Source organism: Rhinichthys klamathensis, unplaced genomic scaffold (genome assembly GCF_029890125.1).
Source record: "Rhinichthys klamathensis goyatoka isolate OS25496 unplaced genomic scaffold, OSU_Roscu_1.1 h1tg000111l_1, whole genome shotgun sequence".
In the NCBI taxonomy this organism is placed as follows: domain Eukaryota; kingdom Metazoa; phylum Chordata; class Actinopteri; order Cypriniformes; family Leuciscidae; genus Rhinichthys; species Rhinichthys klamathensis.
Window position 1 is genome coordinate 5,434,836 of NW_026606649.1, and position 24,690 is coordinate 5,459,525.

The 24,690-nt window shown below is 38.4% G+C and overlaps 1 protein-coding gene across 1 annotated transcript in view; it reads left to right on the forward strand.

The window, feature by feature from the left end:
- Nucleotides 1–97: 97 nt before the first annotated feature.
- The window catches only part of raph1b (Ras association (RalGDS/AF-6) and pleckstrin homology domains 1b), an 80,015-nt gene continuing 55,422 nt past the window's right edge, over nt 98–24,690 (forward strand). The window contains exons 1-2 of the mRNA XM_056254248.1: nt 98–121; nt 19,835–19,894. The gene's annotated coding sequence lies outside the window, so the exon portion shown is untranslated. The remainder of the gene's footprint in view (nt 122–19,834; nt 19,895–24,690) is intronic.

The following is a 24,690-nucleotide window of genomic DNA, read 5'->3' on the forward strand; positions in this document are numbered from 1 at the left end:
CTATATACTGCGCTATTCACCACCAGGGACGTGGGATATTTATCTTTAGTAGGCTACTCCTACAAATAACGTTAATTGTTGGCTGATTTCATAGAAGAATTGCAGAGCTCTTCGCTTCTGGGTAAGTGACCACTATTATCTCATCTTATGTCTGAGACTCTTATAGGCTTTAACTTGTGCTGCGTTCTGTTAAACTAGGTTTATATTAGGAAAGCACTGGGGATCGCCAATATCCCACTCCAAAGAAAATGGCTCAGTTATACTGTCTGCTGTTATTGAATGTCCTTATGAGAAAATTGCCTGGACAAAAAGGCATGGAGCGTGTTAAAGAAAGGGGTCGAATTCATCTTTGTCATTTGACAAAGGGACAGTTCCCACGTGCACAAAAGCGCCCCATCATCAATCAATGAATTTCTCTGGACGGGTTGTAGTTGGTTTGCAGAACTGTAAAGCTTGTGTGATTGTACGCTTTTGGCTTCATCTCCAGTTGAGTCAAATGAAGCCTCTTGTAGGTCTGGGTGTGTGACCGAGTAGCCTATACTGTGACCAACGGATGATCTTTCATTTTGGTCATTTTATCACGTTACATTCATTCACCAACAACACCGGAGAATAAAAAGTCCCGTCACGTGTTCTCATAAAATGCTGTACTGTATGTCGGCATTATCCTGGGTGTGTTCAAAACATACGCCCATAAATTTCATGCCCCCTTCACCCCACGTTGGTGAAGGGAGTTGTTTTTTTCCACGCACTGTAATTACCGGTATGCTCTGCGCTTTAAAATGAATATCATTAGAAACAGTGTTGTCAGCTTGCTGGTCTCCGCCCAGTCGAGCCCGAAGGCTATCGTGTAGTTCTGGATATTAAACCACACATCTCCATTCGATAATTAAAGGGTTCATAAATGAATGAAAGCAGTTTATTGATGTTAGTGGGGAAAAGTGCAGTCTATGAAAAGATTTCCGGCATGTTTAACCGTCTTTTATTTTGCGTGTCGCGTGTGCTCTAGGCCGTCCAGTCTGTGTTCATTGTCCTGCTACAGTCACTCTTAGGTCATACATGTTTTTGTCACACGTTTTCCAACTGTTTTTCAACATCGTTCTTAATGTAATTCTTCATCCATATCCATGAATAGCCATTTAACTCACTGGGACTATGTTGTCCATGTTGCTGTTAAAAGTGAGAGTTAAGATAATTGATGTTTAGAATAATCTACTCCTGTCATTCAGAATATGTTAAACATGGATTGTCCCTTCCTCACCTGTTTCATGAAAAGGGGGAAATGACATGAAGACCTTTAATTTTGGGGACATTCTTTGAGATGTTATTGTTCACAGACACATCTCATTTTTTTATAGTTTTAAGTTAAGTTACTTATTATGACCTCATAGAACATGTCTAATCAGTTGTGTCGCAATTGACACATTACACATACACTTATACTTTGCATGTAGGACTAAAGGATGTAAAGAATGCAGTTTGACCAAATTCATTGAGGGGTGTCCATGCTTTTCAAGTGTTTCTGCTTCAAATAAAAGTTAATGTAGTGAGATGTTGAATCATAAAACGCTTCTTTCTTTATTTCTCAATAAGTTCTAGTGCCACTTTTGTGCAAACAATCAACGTCCTTCATAGGGTACTTGTGGGATGTAGTCTTTGAATTGATGACCTCAAGAAAATGAGTACACTACTTAGTCTATGTTTTCCCATTTTCCTCAGTTCCTTGTTCACTGCCATGTAGAGAAGGGAATGCATGGTCCTCTGGGCATGAGTGTGGACAAAGCAGTTTGTGAAAAAAACCCAGCTGTTGCTAATGCATCTCAGCAAGGCGAAGATCTAAGTCATATGTGTGTCTGATCTGTTACTAAACATGCTTTTACATTTCATGTCAAATTTGAGGGAGATAATCCAGCTATGTATGGGACACTTTTATACAGTACATCATTTCCAGCTTCTGGCAACTATGTTTATTTAAAAAAATATATTAATTTTCTGCTATTGGCTTCTGCATGTTTTGAATGATTTTGATCTCTTAAGAAGTGTAAAATGTAGAAAATGGATACTCTGAGTAAGATTTCAGATGTGCAATTTGTTTTCAAGAGCTGGGGCCACACAAAAGACTCAGATGTTAGTTGGTGTTATTTTACCAAAGCTCCCCCTCAGAAAAGGGGGCAAACCTTCAAAGAGAACTGTAACCCTCCGTGAAACAGTCACCAGGGAAAGTGAAACCAGATAGGTCCTAAGCAAGGAACCGCAATGGAGCACCTGGAGGCCAGCGAATGCCCTGCTGGTATAAATGCTTGGCACCAGTCATCAGGTGCGCTTGGCCTTTGGCTTTCAGGATTACCAGAACCACACTCTTCACACTCAGTTGCCTCTGATTTCCCATAAGTAATTTGCCCAACTTTAACTCCCAAACAGAACTGATTAAGAAACTAAAGGAGACAGAAAAACAGATTTCAATAAATAAAAACACATAATTTTCTTTTGCATATTTAAAACAATAATGTCAATTCACCTCGCGTGCCTATGTCTGTTTTAAAAGAACCTTTGCGTTGTGTTGTGTGTGCCTGACTTAATTTTAAACTCTCATTTACTATCCACTTATAAAATATTTGATTCAGGAGAAGAATTCAATCTGATTTTACAGTGTAATTGTGAAGAAATTCGATTCAGTCAGGCTTTATGTATTACTTTTATGTGCAGAGCAGAATAAGCTACACATTAGATTCATCCTCATTAATAGATTCGGTGTATCATCATTACATAGATACCATGGGATCAGTCCTAAACAAATAGTTTAAACAAATAGTTTAAACAAATGATCGAGGTTAAAGCATGTGTGAAGAGGTACAATGCGATACTAAGTTTAAGTATTATAAACATTAACATGCTTTTTAAATAAAGCTGCTTTGAAACAACGTGTTGTGGAAAGCATGTGCATTAGGGGTGTGCAAAAAAATCGATTCACATTTGAATCGCGATTCAATCTTTACCGATTCAGAATCGATTCATAGAATTCCAAAAATCGATTCATATATTTTTTTTAATGGCGTGCACGGGCGGAGTGGCAATCGGGTGAGTCAGGACTTTTACCGGTGGTCCGGTAGTGTTTCGAGGCCGCGAGGGCCGGTCTGATAAATAGTTACATTGCAAGTTCTTGCCGCCCGCTGGTCAAACTGCAGCCTCTCTGCTCAACCCGTAAATAAATGCATCGATACGCAGATCTTATGTTTGAGTTCTGTAGATCTTTTGCCAAGCGTGTCAGAGGTTACGGGTTCTAAACCGCACTCGTTTAGTTTTTTCTCTCTCTCATCAAAACCCATCATGTTCATCAAGTCTCCACAACGGCGATATGAAGCGCGTGTCCGAGTGAAGACTGCGCGAGCCACAGCCCACAGAGAACACTGTATCCATGACACTGATAGCAGCGGAAAACGAGCGCGCAGCTTGATTTCAAAAACAACAGATCTCTTATTTAATAGCGAACTAAATGAATGCTCTGCTAGTTAACTGGAGATACCCGCAAATTACGCCTATGAACGACTTCACTGGATCTAAACAAATTAATCTAACCATAGATGTTACCAGTAGCGGTGGCTTTTTAAAATCTATTTAAAATAATTTCGCAAGGGTTCTATGACATTAGTATATATTTTTAGGAAGTTCAATGTGGCCAGTCGAGTTCACATTTCAACAGTCAGCCTGGTAGCTGAAGTAGTCCTTAAACCACATTTAGCATAATTGTTTGATCTGACTACAGCACTTTAAAGCTAAATGTAAAAGCTTTTTATTTAAGTTTTATTTTAAACTTGAATTAAATGTATTTGAAAGCTGGCCAAAGCTTGGCACTTTGCACTTTTTAGTTGCAAAAGTTTTTATTTTTGTATGAAAACATATAAAGTAATATCAAACTACATTTAATTTGTTGTGTTTTTGTTCTTTTAAATTGTGTCTACTGCAATCAATCACATAGGAAAAAGTAAACTACATTAATATACTGCGAATCGTTTTTTGAATCGAGAATCGTTTTTGAATCGAAAATCGATTTTGAATCGAATCTTGAGACAAAAAATCGGTATCGAATCGTGACATTTTCTGAATCGTGCACCCCTAATGTGCATACGAATAAAATTGACTTGACAAGTGCATAACATGGATTTTTAAACTCAGACCTGGTGTTATTGTTTCGTCTTACAGAGGTGAAACAACAAATGTGTATTTAATCCTTTAAGTATGCAATCGTCATGTATATTTGGTCAGACAGACAGGTGAAGACTGTAGCTTGACATTGCAAAACCCCCAGAGTTTGAATCTTTGTGATGATTCAAACATTATTGAGGTGTAGCCACACACTTCCTGTCATTCTAGCCCAAGTATTGACAAAGATACTGACTCCTCTGGTCTGAACACATCTTATTCCAGTGATTTTCCAAAAGAACTGGGGAACATCTCATTTCTCATATGATGTGGTAGAGTTTTAGTGAGCTGCTCAGAGAAAATTGGGAAATTTCAACTAAGGCACTACTCGGTTTGTAATAACAAAAGCCTGGAGGTGAGAATTAGGGGTGTGCACGAAAAGTCGAGTATTCAAAATATATTCACTCTGTAAGAACTATTCGAAAAATAAAAATACTATTAGAACATGTTGCAACATGTTGCTTTGCTGGCCGTAAATGCAGTGAATCCATGATAAATTCAGAGCACGCAAACTAAAACTCACAGTTATAACTAAATGCATTGGGTGGCTCCGTGGAGCTTGTAAACAAGTTGATTATATTTGATCACAGTATGTCATTTTCTCCCTCTAGGCACAGTAAACATTGTCGGGTGAAACTGAGTTATCATAATATCTAGAAGTCGACTGATAGTGGATTTTACCAATAAAGATATCTAGGTTGGACCACACTGGCCGATAACTGATTAATCAACCGTTAGGTTTTAAAATGGATACTGAATGAAAACGAACATAACACATAAAATAGTGTTGAACATTATTACAAAAATGTAAAAACAGTACTGAACCATGAAAACAGTACTGAACCATGAAAATGAAATCTGAAAACACTGTCTAATTGCTCATGAGATGTTTGTCCAACCCATTTTGAAATTCATTAGTAAACTTGCTAGTCTGGCAAGAACAAATGAAGTGGCTCATTTCCCAGATTCTGAACTTTCCTTCTTCCCTTCCATCTGTGTCCCAATGATGTTTGACCTCTCATGACATTAGTGATCTCACCATGACGACAGCTCTACTTCATCCAGCTGGAAAAGATATCACTGAGTGTTCTTTCCTTCCCTCAGAACAGAATTTTCTCATTCAGTATGCTTACATTAGAGAAAGAGAGGGAAGACTAGAAGAAATATACTGAATTAAAAGAAGACTTAATTCAATTAATAGAGCAAGGCAAGGGGAAAGAAGAATGCATCAAACACAGCATCTCATTGGCTCATCTGGCATGATGTCATTTATTTAAAAGGCTTAAACTGTCTTAAAATCAGCTGTAAGGCCATGACCCTGCTCTGAGAGCGAATGAATGAAAGGAATGAGATGGGTCGGAGGCAGAGCATATCCGGTCACTGCAAAAATTTTGCTTATTTGTCCACTGACTGCACATTCAAATATGTTTAAATCATATCCTCTGGTAAATACAGTTGCCATTTGAAAGCAGTTTATTTATATTTTGCTTGGAAACAAAAACTTTAGAGTGAAGATATCCTTTTTTTTCAATATTATATAAGAAATATCTTGTTGTACTGTCTGACGCTTTACTGATACTACTGATGTGACATTTTTATGCTGTTTTCAGTGCACTGGCACATGACTTGTTTTATAAGAAATAATTTCGTACACTGTAACTCTCTCTCTGCCCCACGGTAGCAGCAGTCTAGTAACTACTCTCATTTTAATTAGTAAGAACTCATTTTTATTTGTAAGCTATCTATAAATGTAAGCTTATTCTGCAAACGCTTAAGTTTCTAGGACAGTTCCTTAGTCTTAGTGATACTGGACTGTGGCTGTGAGAGACCTGAATGTCCAACTGAAGGAATTTAGAATTTTAAACTTTTAAACCACTTTTCAAGCTATATCTCATCTTTTTTTTTTTATGCATTACAGCTCTTAAAACTGTTATCAAGCTCATCCCTCACTGTGGGAACTATGTAACATAGTGGAGCTTGAGAAGGGGGTGAAGTGTGATCTTAGTCTTACAGCCATCATGTACATAAACAATCCAGGGTCATTCAGAATATTTGAGCTCGCAGAACACGTGGGCACTGATGGTTGAAGGTCCCTTTGTTGTTTGCTGACTTTTCTGGCTAGGCTTGTGTGTCCCTGTAATGGAGGTAGAAATGTCCCCAGTCATCTAATCTTATTGGATTCTTGGTTTTCCTCCGATAAAATTGGTTTCACAGATAAAGACTACTTCTAGTCTAGACCTAAGCCAATTACACCTAGTTCAAACCTACGTACATGTTGTCATTTGTGGTTTCCATTGATTCACAATTGATTTTCTTGGGGTAGGACTAGACGTAGCATTAAGAAAACATGCTCTATCAAGAGAGGTTCAGATTAGAGGATGAATGACAGATTGTGAATTTTTGGGTGGGTCTGGCCTTGTTAATAAAGGCTTGAACTCCCTTAAAGGTTGTCAAAACAAACTGTTAGTGGGGTTTTTAGTACATAAAACAAGATTAATTTGAGGTGGAAAATCTCTCATTTGAAATATGTAATTATTACATTTTGGTAAACAGTTATATTGATTGTTGCAGTTACCTGCATTTATTCAGCAGGATCTGCACTGGAACAGTATAGTCAAGTTCACGACGACTCAGTCCTACTCAGACATGAGTCAATGATTGGGTTTGTTGTCAGTGTCACAGGTTTATTTTGTACACAAGTAGGTTTATGCCCCTTTCATGGATTCAATTAATGGTGTGTTTCAATTAAAAACACACACACACATTCTTGGTAGGTTCCAAACCACTAGTCACCCTCCTGTTAATCTTTTGGCCATTATGGCCATTTTATTGTGTGGCTGCTCCCAATTACACTCCCACGTGCCCGACAGGAAACTCTCAGGCCTGTTTCCAGGTCAGCCTCACTGTTTGGCACTCTGCAGTTCTTTGTGCTGGCCAGGGACGTCACTTGGCCCTTTTTAGGGGGGCTTCAGCGAGCGATTGTGTCTCTTCAGAAGACTCGGATTAAACCTCTTGGTTATTGTGGATTACTTCTTGTAGCTGCAAATTGGTGGAATGGGCTTTTGTGGAGGGGCAGAAATCTGTCAGGTTTTATAAAAAAATATCTTTGTGTTTAAAAAATTAATGAAATGGTTGAGTATGACGGCAGAATGATGATGGCACGATTTTTTTTTTTTTTTTGGGTGAACTATCCCTTTATGGAAGCCCTGTATAATCAGGCTGATTTTGGGTCCAAACATGTTTCTTTCTTGTGAACAAAAGACATGTTCTTGTGGACAAAAACTTAATAGAATCAAAGAGAGCAAATAAAGTACCACTTGTAAAAAATGTAAATATTAAAAATAATTTTTTTAAATAAAACAAATAAGTCAACTTTTCTAAGACGTCAATGACTACTAGGCAGTTATTAGATGCACCCATCCTTGGTTTACTCTTACTCTGCATTGTAGCTTTGGCTCACACACATTTCCGGCTGGTTTTCCTCACAGTTCTGCGCAGAGAAGTCCAAAGAGTAGTGGACTGATAGCAGCGAGTATCAAAATCTGGAAAGACTTAAGCAAAATTATGGCAAGCTGTCTTTTCTGACAGGTTCATAAAACTGTAGGCCGAGTGGTCATTGTATGGAAGAATTTGTAGCTTTGGAGGAGCTGGAATTGGGTTTCGTCAAACCCCCCATCACTAATATTCCATCTGTTGAAATTTCGACACAGTGTGTACTTTTTACAGCATAGAGGATCTGTTTGTGGCTGTAGAGAATCCTTAACAGTTAACAGTGTGTCTTTATGACATGATATTAAGAATTTATAGAGAATTAATTAAATCCAGATCACAGTGCAAACCTAAAAGAGGCCACATATTTATATAACGTTGATGCTTTAAGAGAGTGGGCCTGCTCCACAGCTTTAACAGATACTCCTCCTTTGGTTTCCAGTGTTGTTATAAATATCGCTATTATATCAGATCAGTGGTGGTGTCCTATTAAAGGACGGTCAGGAGATTTTGTAGATCCACTTACCTATTCTATCTGAGATATTTCTGTCAACATCAGTGCCATAAAGTCAATACTAATATATTTTTTGCTCTTTCATGTTGACTTTGATTATTTGTATTGATTGTCCAAACAAACCAGATGGTTTACAATGTTTAACATGACCAGCTGAGGTCTTCTGTTGTTAAATATTTAAAGTATTGTTATTAAAGTATTTTTTTGTGCATTAGGCCTAATCCTGAAAGCTGTCATAGTAGAAATGGTCTAATTTATACTCATGAAATATATGTGCTGTGCTCTTATCGATAAATCTTTTAGAAAATAGTTTTCTCCGTTTCAAACCTTTCTGCTGATTCATGTCGTGTGTGTGTGTGTGTGTGTTATAGTTGAGGCTAGTAAATCAATAACTTAGCATTAGGACATCCCTGGAGAACATCAGAAAGAGAGAGATGTTCACTCTTAACATTTAGCTCTCAAAAAGCCATTATGTGGTATTAGTACCCGTTTCTCTCCATTTTCAGGTCTGCTGACGGGATCTGACAAACTGTCAGCGTTCAGGTCGGTTTTTCACTTCACTTCAGTTTTTCAACTTCGTTTTTGGTATGGTAAAATATTTTATATGGTAAAATATTCAAATATACTTAACATCATTAACCCATTTACTTTATTTGCTATTACACTGTAAACAAATGTGTTTTCAAAGTTGTAAATAAAGCAAAGATTAGTGGAGTATGTTTAATAAGAAAATACAATTTCAGTCTTTCTACTTCAGAATGTCAAGTTACTTGCTGTTTTGCTGCATTCGCGCCATGTCTTAATTGCCATAATTATGAGATGACAACCCGTGACGTTCTACTCAGCTGTTCACGTCCTCTGTTATTATTATCACCAAAGACTAAGAGTAAAATCACAATTAGTACTAGTGATGTGAAAAACGGATAATTTTCAACAAAGCAAAAGGTGCAGTCCGTAGCTTTTTTTGGGTTAAAAATGATCCAAAATACATATTTGAGAAAATACATAACCAGCCAGTGTTCAAAACTATCTAGTTGCCTTAGCTCGATTCAAAGCGGTAAGCTTGTAATAATGTTTTTAATTCCAGTGGTACTGGTGGATATCCGCGGGAGATTCGAGCATGTCTTTGCGTCATTACGTCACATCTGTACACATAAAGAAGGAGTCTCGGCTAGTAGGCTATATTGCGAGTGAGGATGTTGGAGGTGGAGATTTATAGCCTTTTCTCACAGCACTTGATATAATTAAACTTATCAATTTGATGGCGGATCCAGAAAGGTTCAAACGACAATCACCAGTGACAACTAGAGACTCACCCATTGTAAAATGCAAAAGACTTCGTTCGGACTTCGGAGTGGCTACAGAAAAAAAAAGAGACTGCTACCGGACCCATGCGAAACCAAGGATACATATAGGACATTACATGTAACGTTAGTCACGCAACGCTGACGTTGTTAAGATTAACAATTTGAGAGCAAAGTATAATTTGCACGGTTTTGCGTGATGATAAGCGATTTTTAGATTTAATCAGCGCGATTTACTGCAATGTCAGAACCAGAACAAAAGTGGATGTTACTTACTTGTTCAGAGGACATTTTCCGGTGAAAATTATTATGTTGGTCATACTTCCAAAAAGAATAATCTGTGATTCTGAATGCCAGTATCGACACCGGCGCGGTGATTGACAGCTGCACACTCTCCTCAATGTGTTAATCCGCGCTGTGCGGTGTCGAACTACAACTCACGTAAAGTTGATAATTCCGCGAATGACTGCAATTGCAGATTTCGAACAGAGATGGCGACAAAGAGAAAAAAATGCGGACTGCAGCTTTAAATGTTACCCCTTACATTTTCAGCATGCAAATTCCCCCAACATATCTGTTTATGCAAACTTACCATATTCTGATGAGAAACCCATTATGATTAATTCTCTCAACTGTTGTTTTGTCTGAGTCGTTCGTCCTTTTATCATATAACAGAAGAATAGGCTCTGTACAGGAAACCGATTTGATGAACGAAAGGATATTACACATACTTGGTCACAAAAACAATGAACGAATAACTCTCTGAGACTCCCAAGTCCCAAGAGTCATTCAAAATTACCATTGGAAGTGGTAAAAAATATCTTTGACAAAGTCCATAAAGTGTAATTGAATTGCAGTTTTTACTTTAAATCACTGTTTGCTTTGCACCATGTGCTTTGATGCAGTTCAAGAGAAGGTTTTTTTTTTTTTTTTTTTTTTGGGACTAGTGAGACAAGTAAGGACAGAGGAACTTAACTTGTTATTGCGTTAACTTTAGCTAACACACATTCTTTTAATCATCTTTAATTGAGAACTTGTGAGAATCTGTGCATCTGGGTCTACTTGCCTAGAGAGGGAAGAAAGAAAAGCAATTTTTAGTTTGTTCGGGCTTATAATTTAACTGTACCAGTCAGCTTGGGACATGCAGTCTCCGTTTCAAGCTTCATCTTAATGTCGTGCAGTTCTATCCTCATGTGTGGACACTGTGTTCGATCTGTCCACTCAGTAACAATAGTCTGTTCATGGTAAAGTCTCAATATGGGGTTTTCCTCTGACATCACCTCCACTGTTTTGGCTTCTGTTCTGTGCCTCCTCACTCCTCATTTCCTGTTCGTGCTGGAAGTCTCTGTGTAGTCTTCCACTGGGTTATGTCTTGTTCCCTTTGCATTAAATGCTGATAGACACACCTGGTTGTCATCTAACTCTCTTTCTGTCACACAATATCAGTGTGTTATGACACAGTGCATGACAGTCATGTGAAACTCATCCGGATTTTCTCGTGGTTCTTTTGTCTTTCTTCAGTATACTGATGGTCTCTAGTACTTACCAACCTATTTTGTGTAAAAAAGATTGCAATTTGTCCTGTTTTTAAACCTTTTCTTGAACTTCCAATAGCACATACATGTTTTGCATGTTAAGCTAAGATAAACTGAAAAACAGATGCACGGTGCTGCAAAAGAATCCGCCTTTCAAAACAACTCCTTTTGTTAAGTAATTTTCCTATCAAGCAGGAACCCAGACCGTCTGACACCTGGGTGATGATTTCATTTTTTTTTTTTTTTTTTTTTTTTTTTTTTTTACCACTTGGTTGTGTTTAAGGCCCTGTCCACACGTCGACGCGTTTAGCTATACGTACAAATTTTGTATCGGATTGGCGTTTCGTCCAGACGGATCCGGCGTTTTGGGACACTGAAACTGCTATTTTTTTTAAACCGGGTCCCAGAGTGGATAAATCTGAAACAGGCACCCTTGCGTTTTTGTGCGGCCAATCCGTACATTTTGTGAAACGATGATGTCATCACACCACGTGTCACCATTAGTCACTAGACTTGTAGTCGAGACCGCCTAAACCGAGACCAAGACACTACCAAGACCAGATGGTATCGAGACCAAGACAAGACCAAGACCAAGACCAAGACAGACCAAGTTGAGACCAAGACCAAGTCGAGACTAAGACCGAGACCAAGTCGAGACCGGAGGGGAAAAAAACATTAGTGTTGAAGCTAAGCAATAACTTGTCAAATGTTGTTTTGCATTTGCCTGCCTATCTCTGCTGATTTCGAAGTCTCCAAATGAATCCATTCTGCAACTTTTAAATACATAATTATATTTTTAAAAACGAAATTATAGGCTTAAGTGCAGGATCCGAAAGTTGGTCGTTTTTGTCGCTATGGTTATACACACACACACACCGTTGGCGGTGCGCTCAAAGTCATCTGTCAGTTGTGCAGTTACCCAAAATCTCCTGAATGAAGGTAAAACCCATCATGTCACTGATATGTGTTTTACTAAATATTAATATATCAAAAACTGTACATGATATGTGTTTTTTAAATCAAGTGATCAAAGTGCTCGTTGCCGCTGCGATCAGTGGCGCGGATACAGTGTTTTCTCGCGTGGCTCGCGCGCACCGCACTGTCTTCACTCGGACGCGCGCTTCAATACGTTGCGGATATCGTCGTGGATGTTGTAGTAACGTTATTGTATTGCTCAATCGGATTGAACTCTTAATCCGGCCCTGCTCAATCCCCTGACCACTATGTCGGTCTGAGACAGCGAGACCTAGACAAGACCGAGAGGTCCGAGACCAAGACAAGACCGAGACCAAAGACCGTCAAGGCCGTGACAAGACCGAGACCACGTAAAAGTGGTCTCGAGACCGGTCTCGAGACATACATCACTATAAGTCACACACCGCTACGTCACACGTAACAGCAACAACAATGGCGGACTATATGCTTGTGTTCGTGCTGCAGAAGCTACTTAGCTTTACTAAAGCTAAGCAAAATCTTCTGCTCCTACGGTGAGCAATCTTCGTCTTCACCTTGCTGTCGTGTTCGGTTCGTATAGAGCGCGCAAAGTTATGCGCATGCTCCAAGTCTTCTTCTCCTTATTTAGTGTATCTCTGTGGCAGAATTACAGCGCCACATACTGGTCTGGCATGTATACCACATCGGTTTCAGTGGTTTCGTGTTTATGCATATATTTCTTGAGGCGATGCCGTGTTTACGAAAAAAAAATTAGAATGAGGGGAAAAAAAGATTAAAGAATAGGGAAAGCTCTGGCTGGCTTTGTGTGGATGTGACCTGTAGTCGCAATGAAACGGAAATAGCGACATATCTTTTCTTCTGTAATTGTGACTTGGGCTTAGGGCTGGGCGATATGGCTGAAAACTGTATCACGATATCAGTGTTTCATATCGGTCGATATCGATAATTATTGATTTTTTTTATGACCCATTTAAAATAAGGACCAGGAGAAAAAAATATATTACATTTAAACATTTTTATTTTAAACTTAACCTTCCTCTGATTACAATCCCAAGACAGAAATGTCAACACAACCATTGGAAAACTCAAATAATTAAAATGTAAACATAAGTCTAAATTCACAATCAGACCTGCAAACTCCTCAGAGTAAAAAAGGTGACAGTGGCGCGGCGGGACGTGGGTGGTTTTTTTAGACATCACGGTTCGGTACGATTTCGGTACAATGGAGTGAAAAGCAAAACAGAAATATAGAAGGCATTTTTATAAATGTCTTAAGCCTTGTATTTTTTAAATAAGTTTTATTAATAAAGGCATAGAACCAGTTTATTTATAGTGCACTGATAATAGTTTTATATAATTGGTTTATTAATTAAACTTAAAAGATAGATATGAGATATGTTTGGTAATTGTACCTGAATGAATTTAAAATTAATTTGCAATATTTCAGATCAATATATTTGTTTTCCTTAATTTTAATTAACCCTAACTTTATTCTCATCAGAATTATAAATAATTGATTTCCATATAAAATAATACTACCAACAAATTTAATTTTCTTTTTTAATCAATGTGTAACTTAAAAATAACAGATTAGTGCTCTGTTTTGAGGGCAAGAAATGAAAACCAATGCGATATGATGAATGTCCAAAAGATGGAACACACAGACTGTTTTACAAAGGGGTTGGATAAATATGTTTTGCTTTTAAAACGGTGTGTACAGTTGTAGGCTACAGTTTGACAATAAATACAGTGTGACAAAAGGACAATGTTGTGTTTTATTGCGAGTATAGGCCTACACAAATATTGTAAACACTTTGCAGACTGAATGATGTCCTGTATTAACAAAATGACGGAGTATGTTTTTATGTCTCCACTGTTCGATCGCGCCCGCGTGTCTCTCTCTCTCGCGCCTCTCTCTCTCGCGCGCGTGGAGTCGGACACACACACACACACACACACACACACCAGCATTGCAATCTTGACATCGCAGCCTGTTCATTATGCTGTGTTCACATCAAACGCGAATAGAGCGAATTATCCAATAATGTTTCGCAATTCTAGCCTGCATGGCATGCAGATGAAGGGCACTCATTTTCTGCTTATCAATCGCCGGTTACTGATGAGGAACCCAGCAGCACGAGACAACGATGGCGCAACCAAACTTTTTTTCTTTTTTTTTTGATGGCGCAAACAAACTGACACATGATTGCCTGAGCTTGTCACTCCCTACGTTGCTAGGTTACCAGAGAGCGAGTGCCTTTGTTAATGCAAACTTGCTTCGCAACCTGTGGTTTCTTCCGACGAAGAAAAAAAAAAATTATCGAACGTTTTATCGAACACATTTTTTATTGATATCGATCACGTGTCTATCGCGATACATATCGTTATCGTTTTATCGCCCAGCCCTACTTGGGCTGCAACTTAACTGTTTTGATAACCGATTAATCTGTCCATATTTTTATTAAAGCTGCTGTAGGCAGGGCCGGTTCTAGACATTTGGAGGCCCTAGGCAATATTCATGTTGGAGGCCCCCCACCCCCAATAAAAAACTCTTGAAACAAATATGATTCCTAACCTTTTAATTTATACAACATTTAATTTTAAATGTTTTTACTTACACAGTACATAAGTTTGGACACATTAATATTTTTAATGTTTTTGAAAGAAGTCTCTTATGCTAATCAAGCCTGGATTTATTTGATCAAAAATACAGATAAATAATAGTGAAATATTATTAAAATTAAAAATAACAGTTCTCCTATTTTACTACTTTAAAATATATTTATGTGATGCAAAGCTGAATTTAGTGTCATGTGATCCTTCAGAAAACGTTATAATATTCTGATTTATTATCAAATGTTAGAAATGGTGCTTAATATTTATTTTGTAACCTGTGATACTTTTTTTCAGGATTTTTTTTATTTATTATTATTAAAAAGTTGTTTAAAAAAGTCTTCACTATCCCTTTTTATATATTTAACACATCCTTGCTGAATATTCCTGTTTTTCTTTTTCTTTTTTGTATTTTTGATCAAATAAATGCAGGCTTGTAGAGCATAATAAAAAAACTTCTTTCAAAAACATTAAAAATAGTAATTGGTCCAGACTTTTTACCAGTAGGCTACATATTAATCAAACTTCATCTAAGGTAATCTCTTTTTTGTTTAATGAAGATGTTATTGTTATTGTTATTTTGCTGTTTTATTCAATTTATTCACAGTTCCAGAATACCACTTCAGTGATATATGCTTTTATCATTTTTTTCATAGCTGGTATGGGCAGGATTTTCCCCTCCCATTTAATAAATATTCGACTGCAGAATGCAGATATTGTCATATTATTAATATAAGTAGGCCTAATATGATATTATGCATTGCTAGCTTAAATATGCTATACACAAATGAAGTGGAAGAGAAAGACACGATCGCTACTGATTAGAAAAAAAAATCTAAACTGATATTATTGGCGTAAGAAGGCTGATGACAGGGTAGGCTATAATCTAATCATCAGCAGAATTTAGAAGATAGACCCGAGATCCTTTATTTGAAACATTTAAAAATGTTGTAGTGTGTTGGCTTTTTAACTTTGAATTCAAACGTCTTGTCTTTTACTTTTGTAGCGTTTTTAGTCAGCTCCCGACGCGATGTTATTCATTGTACGCGCAAATTCAAAGCGTCGCGTCTGGGCACGTTAATGACGCTCGCGCTCTTTTAAACTCGTAATAAAGCGGTGAATGTTTTTTCCAGAAATGACGCTGATCTACAGTACAAGTTTATATTTAGAATACATTGCAATCACTCCAAAATAGATGACGACAACGCACACACCTGCATTACGAGCTGTGCTTCTTTGCGTGCCTATTTAGGCTTTTGCTTCGCAGCACCTGATGGGCTGGCGTTAATGTGACGTAATGTAACAGTCTATGGTTAAGATAAACATCGTCACTATTTTTAGTTAATTAATAAATATTGAAATAAATTGTAGATAGGAAATTTGTAAAAAATAAAATAAAAAAAAATGTATCCCTCTGTCTGGGCCCCATCCAGCCAGTCGGGCCCTAGGCACGTGCCTAGTTTGCCTTTGCGTTAATCCGGCTCTGGCTGTAGGTAACTTTTGTAAATTATTTTTTACATATTTGTTAAAACTGTCATTATGTCCTGACAGTAGAATATGAGACAGATAATCTGTGAAAAAATCAAGCTCCTCTGACTCCTCCCAGTAGTCCTATTGCCATTTGCAAAAATACACCGCTCCCGGTCAGAAACAACCAATCAGAGCCAGGAGGAATGTCTTAGCAGTGTCAATCACGCTCGTGTACGCGCTGATCACACCCCTCTCTTGCTCGTCGAGTTCAAACTCAAGATTGCCGGTGTGCCGCAGCTGTGCTAATGGCGGAGAAACAACCTAAACTGCCAATTTCTCGAGTGGCACCTGCTCATAAAACAAAGACGGGTAAAAGGAAAAAGACCGATGACGATAAACAAGCGAAAAAGAAAGAATTAGACAGAGCCCATTAACTCTAGCCGCGTAACATGTAGATAAAATGTCACGCACTGTGCAAAGCAACAATTAAAACCTGCTAATTCACTGGCTATTCATGTTGCTGAAATAATGTTGTGGCGAGCAGGACGAGGCCGAGGGATGTGAGAGCGGCGCGAGGCCGGTGCCGTGAGTGATAATGAACGACACCTGTGAGACGCACCGGTCTCGCATCTTTCACAGAGGAGCGGAAGCATAAAGGAGGAGCGACGACAGTGAAGATCGAGAGAGGAACAGGCCTGATTTTACGTTGTGATTTTATGTTCTGTTTTGTGTGCCAGCAGTCGTCCATGAGGGGCTGCTGGCTTATACTTTCATTTTGTATTTGTTTATTTATTATTAAACTAGTTGAACGTTCGCCGGTTCCCGCCTCCTTCCCATAACAACTGAACCCCATTACAAATGTACTAGCAAACCTTATCTAGCATTAGGCCTACATATCGCTAGAATAATTACTTACATACTGTTACGTTAGTTACCATTCAATTATCTTACTAGCTATTTATAACTTATTGAAAGGGTGCAACGTTATAAAGTTACATTACATGTATTGCAAAATATGTAATAATTTGAGGACCAAGTTTGTAGTCAAAGTATGGGCAGGCCTTAGTCAATGTAAAGCATATTCAAATTTTCAGGCTAAGTCAACGTTTTCTCAAAACTCCCTACTGCAGCTTTAATCGATTAATTGGATGAAAAAACAAAAAATTTATATATTGAAAATGTTTAATTAAAAATCTATTTTAATTGATTCCATTATTTAAAAAAAATTGTATTTCATACTCTGCCCAATGCTGTCCTACAAACAATGTGTAATATAAAGCCTATAAAAACAAATATAGTGAATGTGTGTAGTACATTATGAGCAAAAAAAGGGTTAAAATACAAACATTACATGCTAAACCTAAAAATACTGATTGCTTACTATTTTAAAGCAGAAATTAAAATGACTAAATTAAAAAAGATAATAAACAAAATTACAAAATGTTAACTTGTATGAGGTATAAAGAACACACCTTCACTCATCTGAACATAGGCTAATTATATTACATTAATGGGCTATTCCAACAATAGTGCATTTACTGTTACTGCTCTCTCATAAATATGATTCCTTGTTTTTCAAACCTACAATTAATTTCTAACAAAAATATTTTTATATTTAGTCAGAATTATTGCACTCCTATTCTAATGCGCTCCGTCTGATTGATGTGCATGCGCCCACCACCGCTAGATCACTTAAGTGTGTGAAGTTTAACAAGACTTGGGCCCTGTCCCACATGGCACCCTGAGCACTCGCGGTCTTCCTACGAGTCCGCACTTTCGTGAAATAATGCCACTTTCTGCTGTGGCGCACGCGAGGGCGCATATCACCCTTTTGAGACCTAAAATGACAAATGGGACAACCTATGTCTCATGGACTTAACGGACAGGCGCACACGGCAGCCATTGTAGTCCACAAGACCGAAAGTGCATATGAAGTTTGGCACTTGGGACAGGGCCTAAAGCAACATGACTGGCTGATGGTTTCCGAGCATGGCACACAGATGGATTAGTTGTTGCACCTGAGTGTAACAGATTATTGAAAAAGAAAAAATGTTGGATTAGAACTTGCTTTATTCATTGGTTGTTGATTGGATTTTGTTTGATTGGGGCATTTCTCTCAAAAGTGGGGGCAGATGAACACGAGCTTGCAGGGGCAGGTTTTAAAAATGATTGGAGAAGTCCTGCATATGTTACCAGACAGAAGTTGTTTTCACCTGAAGATCCAGATATAACATTTTGATTAAACATTACGAGGTCAAAACATTTTTTTAAATGAAGCCTATATGAGTAGATGAATTGTTCACAAATAAGATCTAGAACATGCATTTTGAAAATATATAGGGTGAATTTTCATTTAATGCTGAATTTTAAGATATATTTTGTCCCAGTTTTGACTGTCTGTTTTGTTCATACAACGTGGATAAGCTACAACAGGTAAATTTGTCAGCAGTGTTGACACACTTCACCATGAACAAAAATAATGTTTGAGAATGTACCAATATGTAAAATGTTTTCAGATGTAGAGAAGTTACTCATTGTGAATAACTATGACTGGTTTCATTTATCACCTGAGAACACAACACACTAGTTAAGTTTTTGGTTTTAGTTTTCAGCTAAAAGTTTCAGCGTTTCTGTAAAAAAAAAAAAAAAAAAACAACCTTTTGGTGTATCATACTTTGTAGCCGAAAACTATCCTATTTTGAATTTCAAAATACAGGTGAACTTAGTCAAATAAATTTTGTGACAGTGTGTCAGCACACCTTATGATCCCTTCGCATCACTATGAGCAAGTTGCTTTTGGTTTATTTAGAGAGAAATTGTATTTTTCCCATGCGTTTTACCAGTGTAGACACTGAGAAGGCTTCTTACTGACTTTGTTACCATGGTAACCAATATCACATGTCATAAGAGGATTTATATAATGACTCACTATTCAAATACTCCTACACCTTCCTTCATTTTTAACAACTTTTTAAAGACAATATTTAATCAGGGAGCTGTTTTTTCAGCACTGTTGGTGGAATGTGGAGAGACTGTGTTGTTCAGTATGTCTTACACACATGAGTCACTCCCCAAGTGTCTCAAGAAAGATCTAATGAGGGAGTATTTTGCAAGGACACCACATGGTTTGCAGGTCGGTGAGCCACTGCTTTGTCATGCGGCACTCACGCAGCGTCTCATGCTGCCATGTGGACAGACGGTCGGCACAGTTGTGCCTCAGTGTGCAGCTGTGGTCTTCTTTGTTCGGGAGTCGGGACGCACTCTTCACTTTTGTCTCTCATCAGCTGAGGTGTTTGGGAGTGTGTATGTCAAGGTTTTGAGGGCAAATAAGAGGTTGTGTGTCGTGACTTTCCTGATCAAGATGAATGAGCACAACTAAGTCATCACACTTTTTGTAATTCAATTTGAAAAGGATTGTATAGGTTATGAGTCATTGTTGTCTGGGAAAAGATTTGTTTGTTCAAAATGCCAGTGTGGTTTTAATTAAAGTAACCCTCTTTGTCCTTATCCCCCGCTCTGGGTTTGAGGTTTTTTAGTCCTATTTAAATATAGATTCTAGTTTCTTTTTATGTGTACACACAATATCTGGGTTAAAAGCTTTTGGTACACAGTTTACCTTACAATTGGGACTGTCAATTATGATATTAACATATTAATTAAAACCGGGTCACATCAAAGTCCCAGTTTTTGTGAGAGAAAAAAAACAATCATATTTTTTGTATACACAAGCTTACATTCCCTCTCTCTTTCTACAGGCATAAGTTAACCTATTGGGCAGTTTGAGCAGACTGATAGAGTGCAACACTGTACCAAAGGTAGGCCACTCTTCTACATCCACAAAATTACTTTCAAAGTCTGGATCCCTTTTGTGGGCATTGCTTGGAACTGCTGGTGTGTGGTGTGTGCAATATTTGTCTGTGCTGAAGGAAAGGTGAACAATTTCTGGAAAAAATAACAAATAATGTGAGAATCAAACATTGCACAACTGTGGTGAAAATGTTCTGAGGTGACTGAAATGTCTCGTTAAACATTTGCATGACAAATAATGTCTGCAGGAAGCTGGGTGTCTGTTTTTTCTGCCATCTTTTTATCCCCAAGCTAACAGGAAAAATGCCTGGACAAAGATATCCATTGTGTACAGTACATGTGTTTTCAGAGGAACCATTGGAAGTCCCGACAGAAGCGAGGTTGGAACGAATGATTGAGGTTTAGGAGACAGAATTTAGTGAAGGTTTAGCATTTTAAAATCGCAGCTGGATTTTTGAGAATAATGCCTGGAATGAGTGCAACCATTTGAAGCCTTGGCTGGAGCCTCCAGACAGCTCTATGTTTAATATGGTGAACAAACTGGAATGTTTCTGGAAATTAGTTTGGACTCTTTGTTTGTGTGTGTGTTTGCATTTACTGTAAATATTTATTTTTCCTGGTTAGATAATAGAAAAAAAAATAGAAAATATCTTAATTTCCTAATCTCTATTCAAAAGGGTCCCCTTTCTTTTACACATGACTGTATGCCAAATATAGGTTTCTTCTTCACAAGATTTTCATTCTTTTAATGAAACATTTTTTCTTTAAGATATCAGGATATTAAGATATTTTCTATTTTTAAATTTAGCATGGTATAATTTCAGCAACCAGGAAAAAATTCATATTTACAGCAAACTTACACACAAACACTCCAAACAAATTTCCAGAAACATTCCAGTTTGTTCACCATATTAAACATAGAGCTGTCTGGAGGCTCCAGCCAAGGCTTCAAATGGTTGACATGTGCCATGTGTGACAAACTTGTGGCGCTTTTCCACTGCATGGTACGGTTCGGGTCGGCGCGGCACGGTTCGGCTCGCTTCGCCTTTCCACTGCGTGGCACGTCTCGGCTCAGCACGGCACGGCTTGGGTCGCTTTAGCTCGGTTTGCTTTTCCACTGCAGTTAGTACCGCTTCAAAGTGGGTGGGATTATAGACTGATCGTTATAGTTTATCCGCTCCTCGGCAACCAACGAGAGGAACGTCTGCTCTTCGTCCACTGACCACGATTCAGCCATTTCTTTTTTGGACGTTTTTTTCTTTCTTTTTTAGTAGTTTTAAAACAGATGCTACAGCGGTGGCTGTTACTGGCTATTTAAATCTAGCGGGTTTGATGTCTCGCAAATACAATGACGCTGGTAGTGACGATTCTGTCTGACCAATCAGTGATCTGCAGTGTTTTCACTCAACAGAGGTGGTACCATTTAAAGCAGGGGTCTCAAACTCAACTTAACTGGGGGCCGCTGGAGGGAGAGTCTGGATCAGGCTGGGCCGCATCAAGTATTCCACAAAAAAATAGTATTCAAGTATTCCAAAAAAGGAGCACAACTGATCCAATCTTCTCAATCTTTATTATTAACGTTTCTTCTGATCTGTTCCTCTGAATTTGAACATTCCTTTCTGTACATGATTGGTTCTTCATGAGCTGTCCTTCTGACAGTTGAAGTTCATATTACAAACTTTCTTTATCTTTTCCTTATAACACATATTTGTGGTACTTATATTTCCTCATGTCCTTTTTATTTTCAATATGATATTGAATGTTTTTTTGGAAGGCACATTTCCTTTTATTATACTTAGAAAAACAATTATTGCTTTTGAAATACAAATATTTGCAGTCATGTCTGCCCGTCTTATTGAATTCTTTCTACACATGTATAGTGTCTCAGGCAAATTACTGACTTTGCACAAATCAAAGCAAACCTTCTTATCAACCTGTTGGACACATATTACAAGCTCAAAATGACTATTCTCACATTGTTTTAGAGCAAGGATCTCCAACACGTCGCTCGTGAGCTACCAGTAGCTCGAGGCCTGATTGGTGGTAGCTCGCCAAGGGGCCGTTCACATATCGCGCTCACATATTTTGCGCGCTCAAGTTCGTTATTTCAAATGTAGGCGCGCGGCAAGCCCGCTCATAATTGAAGTGACGCGCTCATTTTTTCCAGGCGCAGTATGTTTGTACTTCGCGGTTGTCTATGACAACTATTGACAACAAACCCACCGTAAGCTGTCACGAGACTATCTATGGTAGCCCATAAGGGATAAAAAAATAAAAAAATAAAAACGTGGCACACGCAACGACGGGCCGCACTAACATTAAACTTTAATGTCAAGTAGGGGGCCACAAAATATCACCCCGCGGGCCTCAAATGGCCCTCGGGCCGCGAGTTTGAGACCACTGATTTAAAGCGAGCCGTACCGTACCGTACCATGCAGTGGAAAAGCGCCAAAGCGTGCCGTACCGAACCGTGCCGTACCATACCATTCAGTGGAAAAGCACCATAAGTACACCTTATGATTAAATAGCTTGTAGAACCACCTTTAGCAGCATAACTTTAAGTAATCATTTTCTATATGACTTGATCATTCTCTCACATCGTTCTGGAGGAATTTTTGCCCACTTCTCCTTTACATCCGTTGCTTCAGTTCATTGAGGTTTGTGGGCATCTGTTTATGCACAACTCCCTTAATGGTGGATACCATCGACTTGGTCATTGCAAAACCTTGACTCTTTTCTTTTTCAGCCATTCTAGTTTAGAATTGCTGGTGTGCATAGGATCATTGTCCTGTTGCATGGCCCAATTTCAGCCAAGCTTTAGCTGTCGGACAAATGGCTTCACATTTGACTCTAGAATACTTTGGTATACAGAGGAGTTCATGGTCGACTCGATGACTGCAAGATGCCCAGGTCCTGTGGCTGCAAAACAAGCCCAAATCATCACTCCTCCACCACAGTGCTTGACAGTTGGTATAAGGTGTTTGTGCTGATATGCTGTTTGGTTTTCACCAAATGTGGTGCTGTGCATTATGCCCAAACATCTCCAATATGGTCTCGTCTGTCCAAAGGACATTGTTCCAGAAGTCGTATGGTATGTTCAGATGCAGATTTGCAAACCAAAGCCATACTGCATGTTCTTTTTAGAGAGAAGAAGCTTTCTCCTGGCAACCCTTCCAAACATGCCATACTTGTCCAGTCTTTTTCTAATTGTACTGCCATGAACGTTAACATGTAACATGTTAATTGAGGCCTGTAGATTCTGAGGTGTAGTTCTTGGGTGTTTTGCGATTTCTCTGAGCAGTGCACAGTCTGACCTTGGGCTGGATTTGCTGGGACGTCCACTTCTGGGAAGATTGGCAACTGTCTTGAATGTTTTCCACTTGTGAATCAAAGTTTATCAAACCCATATAGAATCAAAGATGCAAAGAGTATATTTCTTAGAATTTGGCAGGTGTGTTTTAAACAAGATTATTATTATTATTTAATTTTTTTGGACATTCATATTTTTCATTGACCAAAATACTCATTGTATACCTGAATGAATACATGTAGCCTAGATGTGTAAGACATTAAGATATTACAAGAGAAAATATCTCACAAATTACAAAGCTTCCAACAACAACAAAAAATCATTATTTAGTATGGTTTCTTTCATGACTGAAATGTTGCAATAAATATTGATTATTTTTGCAAGCTACAGTAGTGTGTGGAATCTTTAAAGATCCGCTGATAGCAGGCTGTGTATTTCATATTCCCTGTCTAAAGCTTACAACCAGTGTAAATGGCTTTTTTGGAGTTCAGACTAAAGAATATGTTTAAAAATAACCTAAAGTATGTCTAGTCTGACTCGTATGTTAAGACTCAGTGACATGAGGCTCTCAGGTGACCAGGCTGTGTTAAATCTACGTTCTCTCTTGTTTTCTCACCTTTGGCGTCTAAATAAACTGGGTTGACGTGTTTGGGATTACTATTGGTCACAAATATAACAAGTAGCCTCCTACTGCTTCACTTGTACTTGCAGTGCATGGGTGCCCTTCTTTTCAACACTGTAACCAAGCCAGCTGCCAGCTGAAGTCAAAGGTCATGGGCTGACGTCGGGTGCGACAATTTGCCGCCCAGCTCTCAGCAACACGTTTGTTTTTTGGGTGGGGGATGGACGTGCCATTCCCAGCTGCCAGAGACAGGTCAGAGACTTCTGTCACGTCTGCGTGTCCACGCTGACATGCAACAGGCCCTCAAAGAGTTAGCAGTTGGCCAATGCTACACAGTCAACTTTACATGAAGTGCAAAAGAGGACAGATATGTCAGATAGTCAAATGCTCCCTATTGTCTGTGGAGGCACTGTGGGAGAACATTGCACGCAGACTGCAAGTTGTGTGATACTAGGAATGGGTATCTGGAGTGCAATTGGCACAAACAAAAAAGTTTTTTTGGACAAATCAAAATCACTTGCTTGTCATTCTTCCCAAACATACAGAAAAATAATAAATAATTTGTATATGTACTAAATAATTTACTGATATGCACAGTATTCACATAAACATATGCTTAAACACAGTGCACAGATACACAGAGTGCTTAAGACATTACAAATGTGCAAGGTACACAAGAGCAGTTCTTAAACAGACACTGTTTACACTTAAATAGTTTTGATAGGACATTGTCGTTTGCTGATTGCTGAGATGATTTCATGTGAGTGACATGATGCTCAGCCCTCGTACCAGTGTACACATCATCAATGATGTGATGTCAGGGGGAAGGGGGAGGGGATGCTAATGTTTTTGATAAAAAAAAAAATTGATTA